The sequence below is a fragment of the Stegostoma tigrinum genome, chromosome 27 (assembly GCF_030684315.1).
Source record: "Stegostoma tigrinum isolate sSteTig4 chromosome 27, sSteTig4.hap1, whole genome shotgun sequence".
NCBI classification, from domain to species: Eukaryota; Metazoa; Chordata; class Chondrichthyes; order Orectolobiformes; family Stegostomatidae; genus Stegostoma; species Stegostoma tigrinum.
Genome location: NC_081380.1, coordinates 48,136,020 through 48,152,186, shown reverse-complemented (window position 1 = coordinate 48,152,186; position 16,167 = coordinate 48,136,020). Strand labels below are relative to the sequence as shown.

The following is a 16,167-nucleotide window of genomic DNA, read 5'->3' as shown; positions in this document are numbered from 1 at the left end:
TACACTATTTTGCTAGCAGCAATTCAGAAAGGATTAAAGCTTTTGAAATAAGAATGAGACATTTGCTCGCAGCTAGGATCTTTATTCAAAATTTCACTACAACGCCAGAGGTTCTTATCAGACAAAAGGATCCAAACTAAATACATGCCATTTTAAGGACTTGAGTACAGTTTTCCAAACTGCTGCCAGGTGTAAACATGGTATTGCAGATAAGCAGCAAACAGTAAAGAGAACTGACCTCATGCGCTCGAGCCAGAAAGCTTGGAAACCCCTCTGCCGCCTGGGAGCAGCCAAGTAACAACCACGCTGGCAACTGAGTGTCAGAGTTAACAAAGATACAATGGCATCACTGCCCCTAATAAACAAAAATACAGGCCAGCAGGGAAGAGGATGTAAAAATAGCCTTGATCTAGCCTCTCAAGGTTGCCCCAGAGATGAAACTTTTACACACAAGAGGAAGTGGACAACACCCTGACAGTAACCAGGTCAGGCAAAGGAGTGCATGGGATACAGCCAAAATTCCTGAATAACATCAGAATAAAGGGAAGGATATGACGAGCAAAGCTGTTCACCAACATCCACAGTACAAACACCATTCTAAACAACTCACCCCAATCCAAGGGACTAGCCAAGTCAGGGAAGCCACTCAATGACACAAACAGCTATCACTGCTCTCAATAATACAAGATTCCTAAACATTGCCCCTTAAACTAGCTGAGTCCCAGCCTTAAGGCAGTGATATCCTCCCATACCCAAACAGGCAAGTTTCTGTACAAGTCACAACTGCTTGCAGCAGGTCTTCACACTGACTTTGAGATAACAAGGTGTAGAGCTGGATGACACAGCAGGCCAAGCAGCATCAGAGAAGCAGGAAAGCTGATGTTTCAGGCCTAAACCCTTCTTCAGAAAACCGTTCTTTACACTGACTTTGTTTAGTGAAGCCAGAAAAGCCCGAGGACAGGAACTGCATTGTGGTGCATTAGCATGCTGACAAGGCTCTCCAAAATAACATGCCGCTGAAAACCATACAACTAATCAACTCCCCTATTAGTGACCAACAGTTCCCTGTGTATCGTGGGGATCAAGTAGCCTCTTAACAACAATAACCTGTTACAACAGCCATAGGGATCAGTTCTGTACCAATTCTCTTTAAAGAAATACCAGTGACATCCCTCCTGCAAAAATCATAGTTCTTACCATACCCTTGACCTTTATTTTTCAGGCTAAAGAATTTCAAGGACATTGAAAAAGCAGTCACTGAAGACCTTTGTTCTTGAAGTATACCTCAGAAAATGGCAACTTCAAGTTGTTTCAGCCTTCCACATGAACAACACTAAGGCTGGGGGAAACTTCATATCCAGTCCAGTAGCCGCACACTCAATCACAATGCTGTGCGAAGACAGCATGGCGTCACTTAATGTACAACAACTGGCTGACAACATCTCCAGAACACCAGAGCCAACGTCAAGAGGAGATTGAATCAAGCATGAAAACTGGCAAATATCACCTGGGCCAACACAATACACACAGTTTCTCTCTCTCTCTGATCTACCTAACAGCACATGATTGCTACTAAAGCTGGTTCCAAAGCTGCCACACAAATAGAGTCACAGCGATGTACAGCATGGAAACAGAACCTTCTCGTCCATGCCAACCTGATATCCTAGATAAGTCTAATCACATTTGCCAGCATTTGGCCCACATCCCTCTCAACCCTTCCTATTCAGATACCCACCCGGATTCTTTATACATGTTCTAACTGTACCAGCCTCTACCACTTCCTCTGGCAGCTCATTCCATATATGCACCACCCTCTGCATGAAAAAGCTGCCCTACTGGTCCATGTTCTATCTTTTCCTTCTCACTTTAAACCTATGCCCTCTGGTTTTTCACTCCCCACCCCAGGGGAAAGACTCTGTCTATTTAACCTATCCATACCCCTCACAATCTTACAGACCTCTATAAGGTCACTCTTCGGCCTTTAATACTCCAGGGAAAACAGCTCCAGCCCATTCAACCTCACCCTATTGCTTAAACCCTCCAACCCTAACAACATCCTAGAAAAGATTTACAAGTTTCACAACATTGTTCCTATAGCAGGGAGTCCAGAATTGCACAAAGTTTTCCAAAAGTGGCCCCAACCAATGTCCTGCACAGTCGCAACATGACCTTCCAACGCCAATTCTCAATGCACTGTCCAATAAAGGCAAACATACCAAATGCCTTCTTCACTATCCTATCTAACTGTGACTCCATTTTCAAGGAACAATAAACCTGCAAACCAAGGTCTCTGTGCACAACAATACTCCCTAGGACCTTACTATTAAGTGTCTAATTCCTGTCCTGATTTGCCTTTCTAAAATGCAGCACCTCACATTTTGTTGTTCATTACCTTTGGGAAGTCAGGGCAGGCTATTTTTCTAAATAAGAGACCAAGATGGTGTAAACGATTTCATGTCTTCACATGTATTGAACTCCTGGTGTCCACAGGGAAAACATCCTTCTCAAAGAACAGCACTGTGCAACAGCCAATAAAACAGTCCTAATGACACAGGTTCTCAAAAATCCCAGGGACCAATCTGAAATCCCATCACACACATTCCACACTCTGCAAACTGATGATAATCCCACACTTCAATTGTACATGTTCTGGTTGACTGCAAACATTGCCAAAAGCAAATTGGCAACTGAGCCAACTGAAGTCCCAGGTTTAAGACATCAATGGAAAATCAGGGCACCTCTGAATTGTTTGAGGATAGGCCAGACGAAAAGGGAGGTCACTTGCTTTGTAATTGGATCAATGAGGAACAGCTCCAAATGTGACTTTAGTCAATCAGGTCAGATCACTGCTCGCTACGGAACTCATGTCCTTTCAGACCCAGTCCTGGTGGCAGCACAACCACCGACGCCGATTATTATCCCATAATAGCAAACAATACAAAAACAAATTGTTTGAAAAGACTCAGAAGACTGGCAGCATCAGTGGAGAGAAATCAGAGTTCATGCTTTGGGTACAGTGACCCTCTTCAGAACTGGGCCAAATATCAAACTAGGACAGCTTCTCCAGCTCCGAGTCAAACAACCAACAATGTACAACAAGAACTGTTGTAGTGTTGCACTGATAAAGCTTCACAGGTGACACTTGTACAACCAGTCTCGTTCAGATTAGTTTCTTCGGCCATCAGAAAAAATGCAGCACATGAAGTCAGCCTAGATTTGATTTTCTCTATGTCCATCATCTAATGTTGCTGGAAGGTTACTGATGCCCTCCAGCATTAGTGCATCATGACTGCAGCAGTCTGCAACAACTTGGATTACTCCAGCACTACATCCTAGTCAAATGACATATACAAAGAAGATAGCAGCAATGTCTCGAGAATTCCAACGGAGTGGAGAAATCTACAACAGAGAATTCATGAAGGTGACTGCAGCCGATAACATTGCTCGGTAAAAGAAAATTATTAATTCAGGAACACTGCTAGCATGTTGTAAATTTTGTTTTTAATCTGTGTCAGAAGTACTGAGGAATTTTAACTCAGAGCATGACCAAGATTGGGAACCTACAAAGTATTGGTGCATTAATGTATTTATGTCTCCATTAAAAGTCACAGGACATCATGGATTATCATAAATCACTGCTTTTTCATGATCATTGGGTCAGAATCTTGGAACTCGCGACTAATACCATCACTGCAATACCTGCAGGGGTGAAAAGATGCATTTGTGCATACTCAATGCAACAACATGACCTTCTAAGTTATTCAGCTGCAGTATAGTTCTACTAGCAGCTAACCTGTTGTAGACACAGCATACTATTATTCCGGAAAAGATAAAAACTACCAATTACTGTGACAAAGATACAATTCATCAGAAAAACAACCCAAACGTCTATTCGCAGTTTGCATTTAGCTCTAATTCTGCCATGAATGCAGTCCACTGCATCAACACCAACCTGGGGTTTCTACTGAATTAGCTACTTTGCTAGACAAAGGATCAAATAGGAGTCCAAACCTCCCCCTCATCCCCACCTCGTTGACCTGACGTAACCTGTCCATCTTCTCTCTCAGCTATCCACTCCACCTTTCTCATTAGCCAATCCCCACCACCGCCTACCTGCACCCACCTATCACCATCCCACCGGCCTTCCCCCAATCCCACCTCTCCTCCCTCTATTTATTTCACAGCTCCCTTCTACTCCCCATTTCTGAAGAAGGGTCCCGATCCAAAACGTCAGCTTTCCTGCTTCTCTGATGCTGCCTGATTCGCTGTGTTTCTCCAGTTCCACATTGCGTTGTATCAAATAGGGGTGTTTGTGTTTAACTCTAAGTACAGGCAATATATATAAAATATGACCAGAACAAACCAATCTACTATTCTACGGTAGTTTACACTGGATAGTTAACTAATCCAATAAATAATAGTCCAATAATTCCCTCAAAATGTTCTAAGGAAAGGCTACTAGACCCAAAACATTAACTCTGATTTTTTCCTTCACAGATGCTGCCAGACCTGCTGAGCTTTTCCAGCAACTTTGTTTTTGTCCCTTAACTGATCAGTTTCCATCGCCAATAACATAGGCTCTAAAATTAATCCAAAATTAATCCAACTGCCCTTGTCCGAACTCTCACCAAGTCCCATTCACTGACCACCCTCTTTTTAGTCACCTACAATTGTGTACATGTTGAACAATGTTCAAAATCCCACCATGGCCTCCCTGTACCTCTGTGAGCTCCAGCCCCTCAAGTCTCCAAAACCTTAAGTCCTCTAATTTGGCCTCTTGAACATACTCCGATTTTAATTACTATCTGATTCAGAGATTGCTTTTCAGCTTCCTGACCCTTAGTTCTGGAAGCCAGAAAATCGCAGAATCCCTACCCTTCCCACTGACCAATCCTCACTACCCCACTGTGGAAGCAGCCATTTGGCCCATCAAGTCCACATCGACCTTCCGAACAGCATCCTACCCTATCCCCATAACTCTATTTCCAATGGCTAACCCACCTAGCCTGCACATCGCTGGATAGCATGGCCAATCCACACAATCTGCACATCTTTGGTCTGTGGCGGGGGGGAAAATGGAGCGTTCAGAGGAAACACATGCAGACATGGGGAGAATGTGCAAATTCCACACAGATAGTCACCCAAGACTGGAATTGAACCTGGGTCCCTGATGCTATGAGGCAGCAGTGCTAACCACTGAGCCACCGTGCTGCCCCTTCCTTAAATTTCCTCACTCCTCTCTTCTCAAAATCAATGCTGATGGCCAAGCTTTTGGTCACTCATCCTAATGTCTTCAAATGTGGTTCAGTGTCAAATTTTCTATGATTAAGTTTCTATGGAATGCCTAGTGATGTTTAATATTAGATTGAAAGTTGCATGACTTCACAGTGACTTTGTCTGATGAAGGGGCAGGACTCTGAAAGATAGTGATTTCAAACACATCTAATGGACTATAACCTGGTGTCATGTGACTTTTGACCTTGTTCACCCCAGTCCAACACTGGCGCCTCCACATCATGGTATTAGAGGCAGCATTTTGAGCAAACAGATCTATACACCACAAGTATACATTTTAGATACTGCATAGATTGGAGCTTGTCCCTTCTCCCCTTTGCTCCTGACTTTCTTTGAGCTATTTCAGTCACCTTTAGATTGAAAATACTCATCCTTTCAATCCAAATTCAGAAAACTGGGTCATGCAGAAAATATAAAACCATTGCTTACTGTTCAGGCCATGCCCTCTGTGTCCCTGACTGACAACACTGCACCACCGTGACTGCATTAAGCTGCATGTGAGCCTGAAATGAACTCTTTGGTTCACAGACATGAAATTATTCACTGTGTGATCATGACAGATTGTGGTCCCAGAGTGAAGTCAAACGTTCTTATGCTGGGGAGATAGATGATGTCTGCCTTGTATCCACAAGTGATACTTTTTTGTATCAGAATGTTAGTTCAATGTTTCGCAATCTGGCAGCAGCAGCAGAGTGGGGAATGTGCTAATGTTCAGGGATAACCAGAGTGTAGCAACAGAAGACTCTAAATAATTCTCCTAAAAATAAACTAAATTTAAGAACAGAAACAATACCAACTACTCAGCGTCTGATGAATGAAAATGAAAAAAAAAATAAAGTCATACAATCTTAGGGTGGACCAAGAGCTGATGCTTCCCGGTTTCCACATGTTTCCACTCTGGAACACGTCAGACAACAACACTGCTCACACCATTTATATTTTTCTACTTATAGGAACCTTTATCCTTTACCTTCTTTCCTGTAAATATCTGTACCCACACAAACAAACATTACCAGTTTAAATTAACATAGAAGTCCCTAACAAAAACACAATTGCTCGAAAATCTCAGCAGGTATGGCAGCATCTTTGGAGAGATATTAGAGTTAACGTTTTGGGTCCAGTGACCCTTCTTCTGAACGGTTAAAAATCTCTGACCTTTTTGCTTGGTTTCTTTTTCTGGACCGACACTTGGAATCACTAATTGAGAAGCAAAGACCATTTTCTCATTGATTTCAGAAGCAATCAGGTGAACAACCGCACATTCTTGACATTAACACCATGTTTAGCAGAGATGGGGCATCACACTGCCCCTCAGCCAAGGTTTTTACATTGCTAGTCTTGTGGGCGAGAGGGTGATGGGATGAGGGGAGCATGAGGAGGACATAACCAGCGAGGGTGCCATTTCAATTACACCTACCTGAGCGCTGCACCTACTCCAGGTCATCTACGCCACGTGTTCAACTGGCAAGTGTTCCCAAGGATTTGCTCGGTATTATTCTGCTGTGGGAGGGGGCTGTTTCAAACAATCTTCCAGCACACCAATCAGTTACTCAATTTTAACTTGTTAAAAGGAATCTATTTACAACTACCCTGAATTTCTGATTTATGCCCATTGCAAAGATGGAATGTCACAGAGAGGCAGAACCATAGAACAGATATAGCACAGAAAGAGGTAATTCAGCCCATCTCATAGAAAGTTCTGTGAAGATTGAGCACAGGTTGCTCGAGTAACGGCAGCACTTCATTCAGATATTAAATTGTCCCAGTAACCAAACCTTTCAAACAAAATACATGTTCACCATCCATTTTCTTCTACAAAGGATGTTAGAGTTGGCAATTCACCATGGAAAAAATACAAACATTCTCCTTCCAACCTAAATTTAAAAATACTAATGAACCCTCGTTCATTCACAAGCCTTTTGCCTTCTCAATTAGTATTACTGCGCAAATAAATTCATGCAGCAGATAAATATGCTTTCTGTCCTGAATATTTGCGTAGTAGCTTAATCTGCTTTCAGTCATATTTCACTGAATGGCAGACAGGGTACATGTATAAACCAAATGGATAAACCACAGACTCATCAGCAGCTAGCACTCCAGTGAATGGAAAATCTGACTCAGTGCACAATATATAATAAATTTCAAACACTGCTAAGCCTGGGAACTTCTTCTCAGACACAGCATTTGGTTAGTGGACATCTGTTTGCTTACGAGCTTCTTCCTCAGTAAGACTGGGCCAAAATAACATTATCTTCCAGAATCCTGCCTGTTTACCAGCAGTATGTAAAAAAGGGAAGGAGTATAGTGACCCTGCCCCATCTACACTCCAGTCATCAGCTCTGCCTAGCACCCATCATGGTAAAACACCTCGCTGAGACATGAATTAACATTAAATCAATTTTATGTCTATTGCCATGATGTGGAGTTGCTGGTGTTGGAAGGGGATGGACAAAGACGGAAGTCAGATGACACCAGGTTATAGTCCAACAGGTTTATTTGAAATCACAAGCTTTCAGAGCATATCCCCTCACTTTACCTGAAGAAGGGGCAATGCTCTAAAAGCCTATGATTTCAAATAAACCTGTTGGACTATAACCTGGTGTCATCTGATTTCTGACATTATGCCTTTTGCATTTGGCATGTCTTCAGCTGTGTGACATGCAACAGTAAAATCTGGGCAGTGATTATTTACTGGCTGGCTTTATAACGTAGGAGAGTGTCCACTACAACAATTACCAAATCCTTACTAAAAAGGAACTTGCATTTCTGGAGTAACAAATTGTCCCCTCAGGACATCCCCAAATCACAGCCTTTGAAGTGCAGGAGTTGTTTCTGAAGAAAAATGCAACCCCACACCAACAGAGATGAGATAAAGGACTGGCCAATCTATTCTTGGCAGAGTTGGCTAAGGGTTAAAAGTTGGCAGGACATTCCATTCAAAGAACTTAGAGTTCTCCCTGATCTTGAACATACATTTGAAAAGGCAGCTGGCCTCAGTGCAACATCTTCCAATTGCTTTAAGAAGCAATAATAAATTGTTTTGTGATTCTTCCATACTTTAATGTGTAGAACATGAAAGTAAATCCAATAGACATCGAGGCTCTTTCACAACACTACAGCTAATATTACACGCAGAGTGGCCCTGGCCGGAATAGTAACATTAATGTTTACTTCGTCTGATGCTGCGCAGGGCAGGAGCGTGTGCGTGTGCACGCACGTCGGGGGGGTACAGAGGATGGACAGGGAAGAGAGAGAGAGAAGGTGGGGTGAAAGGGGTTGAGAGGGAGGGGATGTGGAGGGGTATAGAAGGGAGACATTGTATACATTCAATATACTGTCTCCATATTTCTGATTTGCAGTATTGTTAACGCATGCTCACATGGGAGGTAATGGCCCGGTGGTTTTATCACTCAGCCAACAATCCAGGAGGTGCAGGTCATGTTCAGGGCACCCAGGTTTAAATAACCAACTTGACAGTTGGTAAAATTTGAATTTCAATAAAAATTTGGGTTTAAAAGTTTAATGACAACCACAAACCTTTTGCCAATTTTCAGAAAAACCCATCTGGTTCACTAATATCCTTTAGAGAAGGAAATCTACCATCTTTACCTGGTCTGGCCTACATGATTACAGACCAACAGTAATGTGGTTGACTCTCAACTGCCCTCTGGGTAAGTTAGGGATGGGCAGCAAATACTGGCCAGGGCCAGCAATGTCCACATCCTGTGAATGAATAACAAAACAAAAAACTCTTGTTTTCAATACATGCTTTGTTATGGTTCTTTTGCTGCCACTGTAAATTGCTTCAGTATTTAGCTCTTTCCAGGCTGTGCCAAGCTGGTATCTTGTCAGCTTCATTAGCAAGGATGAATTTTGAGCCAGTGGCACTGAAGGAATGGCAAAATACTTCCCAGTCAGGATGATCAGTAGCTTTGAAGGGAACTTGCATAAGAACATAAGAAATAGGAGGAGTGGGCCATCTGGTCCCTTGAGACTGCTTCGCCAATCATGGCTGATCTTTTTGTGGACTCATCTCCACTTACCCTCTCAGGTGATGGTGCTCCCATACATCTGCTGCCCGTTGTCCTTCTAGATGGCAGCAGTCATGGGCTTTTACTGTGCTGTCTGAGGACATACTTCTTTAGTTCCTCCTCTTTCTTTCTTCATTCTTACATAATCCTTGTGGCCTGACTCTTTCTCTTACGACCCATTAATCACTGAACTACTCTACTTGCTGGCTGGTATTCTAACCGGTTCCATTCCTTTCTTAACAGAGAGCACCCTCCCATCCAAGGAACAGCTCACCAGCAAATGAATGTAGGTCTTCTGCAAAGTGGTTACCCAGTCTGTGCTTTGTTTCCCCAATGTACCAGGGGCCACATTGTGAGCAGCGAATATAGTAGACCACATTGAATGAAGTCACCTTCGCTCTAACTGCATCCCTTCCCCCAACCCCACCGCCTGTCCTGTATTTATTATCCCTTCTGCTCTCTGATGCTGAACATTCTCTACTCAGCAAAGGTCTAAGTTTCATCCCTCTGCATCTCCACCTTAATAAATTTTGGCCATGACATGACATTGAACTAATCTTTCATTGCCTTTGCCTGCAAGCCCATTTTCTCAGACAAGAGCCCCCTCCCCGTTCCACAGACCCCTTCACCCACCTCCAATGCTCTCCCTTCACCCGGATTCCTTCCTCTGCCTTTTAGATTCCCCAACATGTTCATTGGGAACTGTCGGCATGACATTGATTGCCCCAATTTCCCCGCCCCATTACCCATTCCAACCTATCGCCACTCCCATAACCCCCCACAGCACCTTTCCCTTCAACTGCTGGTGTAACACTTACCTGTTTATTTCCTCCCTCCTCACTATACAAGGCTCCAAACACACCTTCCAGAATGATCTTTAACCACCTCCATCTATTGTTTACCTCCCCCCCCATATCTTCTGTATAAAACCATCCTTTTTCTAGCTACCATCAGTTCTGAAGGAGGGTCGCTGAACCTGAAACGTTAACTCTGCTTTCTCTCCACAGTTGTACGGGTACAACATTTGGGCAGGTACATAAGTAGGGAAGGTTTAGAAGGAAATGGCCAAATGCAGGCATGTGGGACTAGCTTAGTTTGGGAAACTTGATCGGTACAGACAAGTTGGACCGAAAAATCTGTATCTGTCCTGTATGATCCTAAGGGCTCGGACATGGTCAGTCAGCTACTTGAGGCGGTCAGAGCTCCCTCTTCATCAGGCATTAGGAGTGAAATGTCAGGCACCCCACTCACTTGTCTTGGCACTTTCTGTCCAATTGTGGGCTGATTTTTTATTCTTGAAATGAAATTGATGAAGGTCACAAGTTCATGGCAAGGGATCATTTAGGATAGTCAGCATGGTTTTGTGCATGGGAAATCATGTCTCACAAATTTGACTGAGATTTTAGAAGTGGCAACTGAAAAAATAGATGAGGACAGTGCAGTAGATGTTGTCTATATGAAATTTAGCAAGGCCTCCGACAGGGTAACTTGTAGAATAAAGTTAAATCTCATGGGATCCAGGGAGAGCTGGCCAATTGGATACAAAATTTGCTTGACAGTAGAAGTCAAAGGACGGTGGTAGAAGGATGTTTTTCAGATTGGAGGCCTGTGCGTGCTGGGTCCACTGTTATTTGTCACTTACGTAAAATGATTTGGATGAAAATTTAGGAGGTACGGTTGGTAAGTTTGCAGATGACACCAGGATTGGCAGTAATAGTGGACAGTTAAGAAGGTTATCTAAGAATACAGTAAGATCTTGATCGAATGGGCCAGTGGGCTGTGAAATGGCAGATGGAGCTGAATTTAGAGAAATACAATATGGTGTATTTTGGAAGGTCAAACCAGGGCTGGATTTACAAATGGTAGGGCCCTGGGAAGTGTTATAGAACACTCATTTATTGAACAAAGAGATCTAGGTGTACAAGTTCATAACTCCTTGAAAACGAAGTCACAGGTAGACAGGATGGTGAAGGAAGCTTTCGGCATGCTTACTTTCACATGTCAGAGCATCTTACAGTTGTACCAGATGTTGGTGAGGCCACATTTCAAGTGCTGCATGTTGTTCTGGTCACCCTACTACAGAAAGAATATTACTGAACTAGAAAGAATGTAACAAAGATTGACTGAGATGCTACCTGGACTGGGAGGTTAGAGTTATAAGGAGAAGTTGGACAGGCTGGGACTTTTTCTTCTGGAGACTGAGGGATGATCTTATAGAGATCTATGAAATCATGAGAGGCACAAATGTCCTAGAAAACCTTGAAGACATAGATAAGGCCCATGGTAGGGGAGTCTAAAACTAGAGGGCATAGGTTTAAGGTGAGGGGGAAGTGATACAAAGGGATTCAGTGGGGCAATATTTTTTCAGACAGAGGATGGTAAGTGTCTGGAATGAGCTGCCGGAGGTAGTGGTGGAAGCGAGTACTATTTCATCATTTAAGACAGGTACATGGTTAGGAGTGGAACGGAGGGATATGGACCATGCGCAGGCAAATGGGACTAGTTTAAATTGTGAAAACTAGGCTGCATGGTCAAGTTGGGCCAAAAGGCCTGCTTCAACACTCTACGTGCCACTTCAGGACTTAAGCATATATATTCCGGCTGATAGTACAGCGTTCCCTCAGTGCTGTATTATACTATTCAGAGGTGCTTTCTTTCATTTCAGGCATTAGACAGTGGCTCTGCACGTTTGCTCAGGTGAATGTCCCAAGGCCATGAATGAGGGTAGAAGAGTTAGCCTGGTGTCTGGGCTAATTGTTATCCCTCACTCAGCATTCCCCGGTTATTATGTCATTGCTGTTGATGGGAATTTACTGTGTGCAAACTAATAGCTGCATTTTCTATATTTCAGCAGTGCCTACAGTTAAAAAATGAACATGGGCTGTAAAGCACTTTGAGACATCCAGCAATCATGAAAGGCACTATGTAAATGCGAGTCCCCTTTTCTTCTCTGTAAATTGTTGCTCAACTTATCTGCCTCTCAAAGAGAATGACACTTAGATTTGGGCAGTGGGCTTTTCCAAGTGTATGAAAGCTACCTGAAGCAAAGGGAAAGTTGCAAAGTGATCGTGATCTTGGCCTCATAGCTACCTCTTCCTGGCAGCTCCACTGTGGTAATTGGAAAGTAGATGGAATGTCATTCACAAAACCTAAACAGGCCCTTGTAAATCCTGCTGCATACATAGTAAAATAATAGTCCTGAGCAATCTCATTGGCTCACAGCAACTCCTATATGACTGCAGCCTAACAATTAGAATACTGTGCCAACCCTGCTGGATCCTGACACCCTATGCTACTACAAACACACATACAGCTTGGACAAGAAACAAAGTGAATAAAACTGAGGAAAAGCCTGAGCAAAAACACTGCAGATTGCTTATTTGTGGAACAATCACCAAGATCTACCAGTGCTTCAGTAAGTGAAGTAAATATACTATCACAAGGGGAACTTTGCCATTTAACTAGGATGCTTCCAGATTTGATGTCTGGGTTGGACGGCTCAGCAATGAGTGTAGTACAAGGTACAAATATTCAAGTAAGCAGGGCTAGTGAGCTGAACACCTTGGTACTATTACAACATTCACAAACTAGGGGTGGCAGGGAAGAAATAAGGGTTTTAATATGGAACAAAATCTACAGTGAAGCAATGTCAGCTGAGGACAAGGTAAAGCTTGGTTGTTATGGAGAGGACCGAGGGCACCTACTATCAATGGAAATATATCCAAGCAAACAGCGTCAGTACGCGAATAATGAAGAATCCACTCTATTGTGTGAGAATAGGTAAAGAACTGCTGCAAACTTCAAGGAGTTAAAATGAAAGAAACTGAATATTGTGTGAAGACAGGATACTGATAGCCTTGCTGCGCAACATGATATTTTCACTGTTTGGGAAACCAAATGAAAGTGTGTGCTGCTTGGCATGTCAATAACTTATCACTACAGGCTGCAGGGGGAAAGCATCTTAAACAGAAACATCAGCGATAGTAGGAACTGCCGATGCTGGAGTCTGAGATAACAAGGTGTGGAGCTGGATGAAGACAGCAAGCCGAGCAGGAAAGCTGACATTTTGGGTCTGGACCCTTGTTCAGAAAGCATCTCTGGCCATTTCTCTATCGACTGCTACATGTTCATGATAATGTAAAATTTTATTTGTAGACAATGGTAGCTGGTGTAGTGTGCTCTGCCACAAGATCAAAGAGTGCAGGACCCTACCTGAACACCCCGCTTTTGTTTGTGGTTGTATGGATATTAGAGAAAATTGCTCATAAAAGGACTGACAATGAGGAGCTACAGATTTAAAGTGATTGGCAAATGTGATGCGCAAAGAAAACTTCTCACACAGTGAGTGGTTCCGGTTGGGAATGTACTGCCCACAAGTGAGATGGAGGCAGGTTAAATCAAAATATTCAAGAGGGATATTTGATGATCATTTGAACAGAAATATTGTACAAGTGTTTGGGGAAATGGTAGGAGAATAACGCAAATTCATAATACTTGCTGGATTGCCAGTATATACATATTGGGCTGACTGGCCTCTTTCAACGCTGTAACACTGCTGTGACTCTATGTCAAGTATGGCTTGTATTGAAGTCAGCTTGCTGGTGAGGAAAGCAAATACAGGCCTCGAGGTAAAGTTACACATTTCACAGGCCTCAGCACAATTACAGGGTTCCAAGCTACTGTCTTCGTCCTCACCTTCAAAGTTTGCATTTAAATGGAACTGGCTGTCTAAGAGGAGCCAGTTCCGATATAAATTGCCTTTTAAAAATGAATTAGATCAACATCTGTTCACAAGGATCATAGAATGGTTATATCCATCAGTAACAACAAATACTTGTTTGAGATTAAATTTAAGAAATGGACCTGGAAAGGGAGGACCCCATGATGGTGCACATACTATGAGGTGCTGCTTTTCAGATTAGATGTGAAACTTGCTGTCACAGAGCTTCAGTGGATGTTGTAGCAGTGGATGTCATGGCACTGCTTGAGAAGGAACAAGGAAGTCTCCCAGTGTCCTTAACAACATCCACCTTCAATCATCAAATACACATATTTACCAGTCATTCATCCCATTGTCTATGCTAAATGGCGGTGATGTTTGTCTGTCACAATCACCACATTCCATTGGATCACAACATACATTTGTACGGTTTTTCAAAAGTAGCAAGATGTTCCAAGTACTTCAATGTGGTGCATCATCACTTAATGTAAAGAGTCAAGAAAAACAATTACTGAGAAAGGAGGGAGCAATTTGACAAAATCATATGTACTACATCCCACACCATGACTGATCAACTTCAGAAGAGAGGAGACAAAATGTGTTGAAACAAAACAGCAACCTGGGAAGGTCAGCATAGCCAAGGATGAGGAGTGGCTTCTCCCTTGTCAAGTGACTTTATCACACCACAAAGTGCATTTACTGAGTCACCAAAGGAGCTCCTAAAGTCAAGGTCTGAATAGTTTATGGAGTTGGATGAACACAACAGGCCAAGCAGCATCAGAGGAGCAGGAAAGCTGACATGTCGGGTCTAGACCCTTTTTCTGAAGGAGGGTCTAGACCCGAAACATCAGCTTTCCTGCTCGGCCTGCTGTGTTCATCCAGCTCTGCAACTTATCATCTCAGGTTCTCCAGCATCGGCAGTTCCTACCGTCTTTGAACAGTTTATTTGGGAGTCTGGGAAAGAGCTTTGGAATTCAATTCAATTCACATATTTACGACATTTATACCACATTTATATCCTACATTTGGGGATTTAAAAAGGAAGAGTCACTGAATTTGGTAGGCTGCATTCAAATGAGTCTTTAAGAGCAACAACTGACTATAGCTGAGTTATCCCTTGCATGAAGCTGGCTCTGATACATCACTCTGAGGAGCAGTCGTGTAAACATTCGAAAAGGAGTAGCAACATTTTTTATACAGGGTTCTCATGCTTCTCAGTAGGCTACAGAACTCTGCAGTTAGCTTTTGTCCACAGCTGAAAGAGACTTTGCGGAGCAGAGTGCCCTGGAGGAAAGAACATGGAAATGAAGAGAACAGCAAAAGATCATGTGATATCAATACAGCCGCTCCAACAGAGAGATTTGTCCGACAAAAGCACAGGCCCAAGATAGTAACCACCATGGTCTGGTGTGGTTCAACGTGTCTGGTTACTGTCCAATGTTTAAATTATAACAGCCTGATGTAAGCTCTACTGCAGTGCTCATATTTAACAGAACTGTTTAAAATCAAGTCCAACTTCTGGTGCTGCAGTTGACACCATTTCATTTCTAAAGTTGCTAGCTCTCTACCTTGAACAGACGTGTGATAGAGAAACACCTTAATATTATTTCTTTTGTCAAAGGGGCCTTAGAACTCTTTTTTTAAAGATACAACTAGGACACACACAAACACATGGATACCGAGAATGATACAAGTCCCTCTGTGTGCCTGCTCATACAGGTACACACAAGCAGGACTCTGAAGTTCACAGAATCCCGACAGTGTGGAAACAGGTGCTTCGGCCCAACAAGTCCACACCAAGCCTCAGAGCATGCCACCCAGACCCATTCCCCTGTAACCCACGTAATCCATATATCCGAGAACACTACGGGCAATTTAGCATGGCCAATGCACCTAAGCCTGCACATCTTTGGATTCTAGAAGGAATACCCAGAGGAAACCCACGCAGACACAGGGAGAAAGTGCAAACTCCACACAGTCACCCAAGGTTGGAATTAAACCCGGGTCCCTGGCGCTAAGGCAACAGTGCTAACCACTGAGATACCTTACGGACGTGCATGCAGTTAGACGCATGTCAACAAATGTAGGGATATGCAGACATGCACATGGGACTGGACAGGT

General features: G+C 43.1%; 1 protein-coding gene across 2 annotated transcripts in view; it reads right to left on the bottom strand.

Moving 5' to 3' along the window:
• smg6 (SMG6 nonsense mediated mRNA decay factor) overlaps window positions 1–16,167 on the bottom strand; it is a 389,388-nt gene that overhangs the window by 140,485 nt on the left and 232,736 nt on the right. The gene's annotated exons all lie outside the window — the stretch shown is intronic.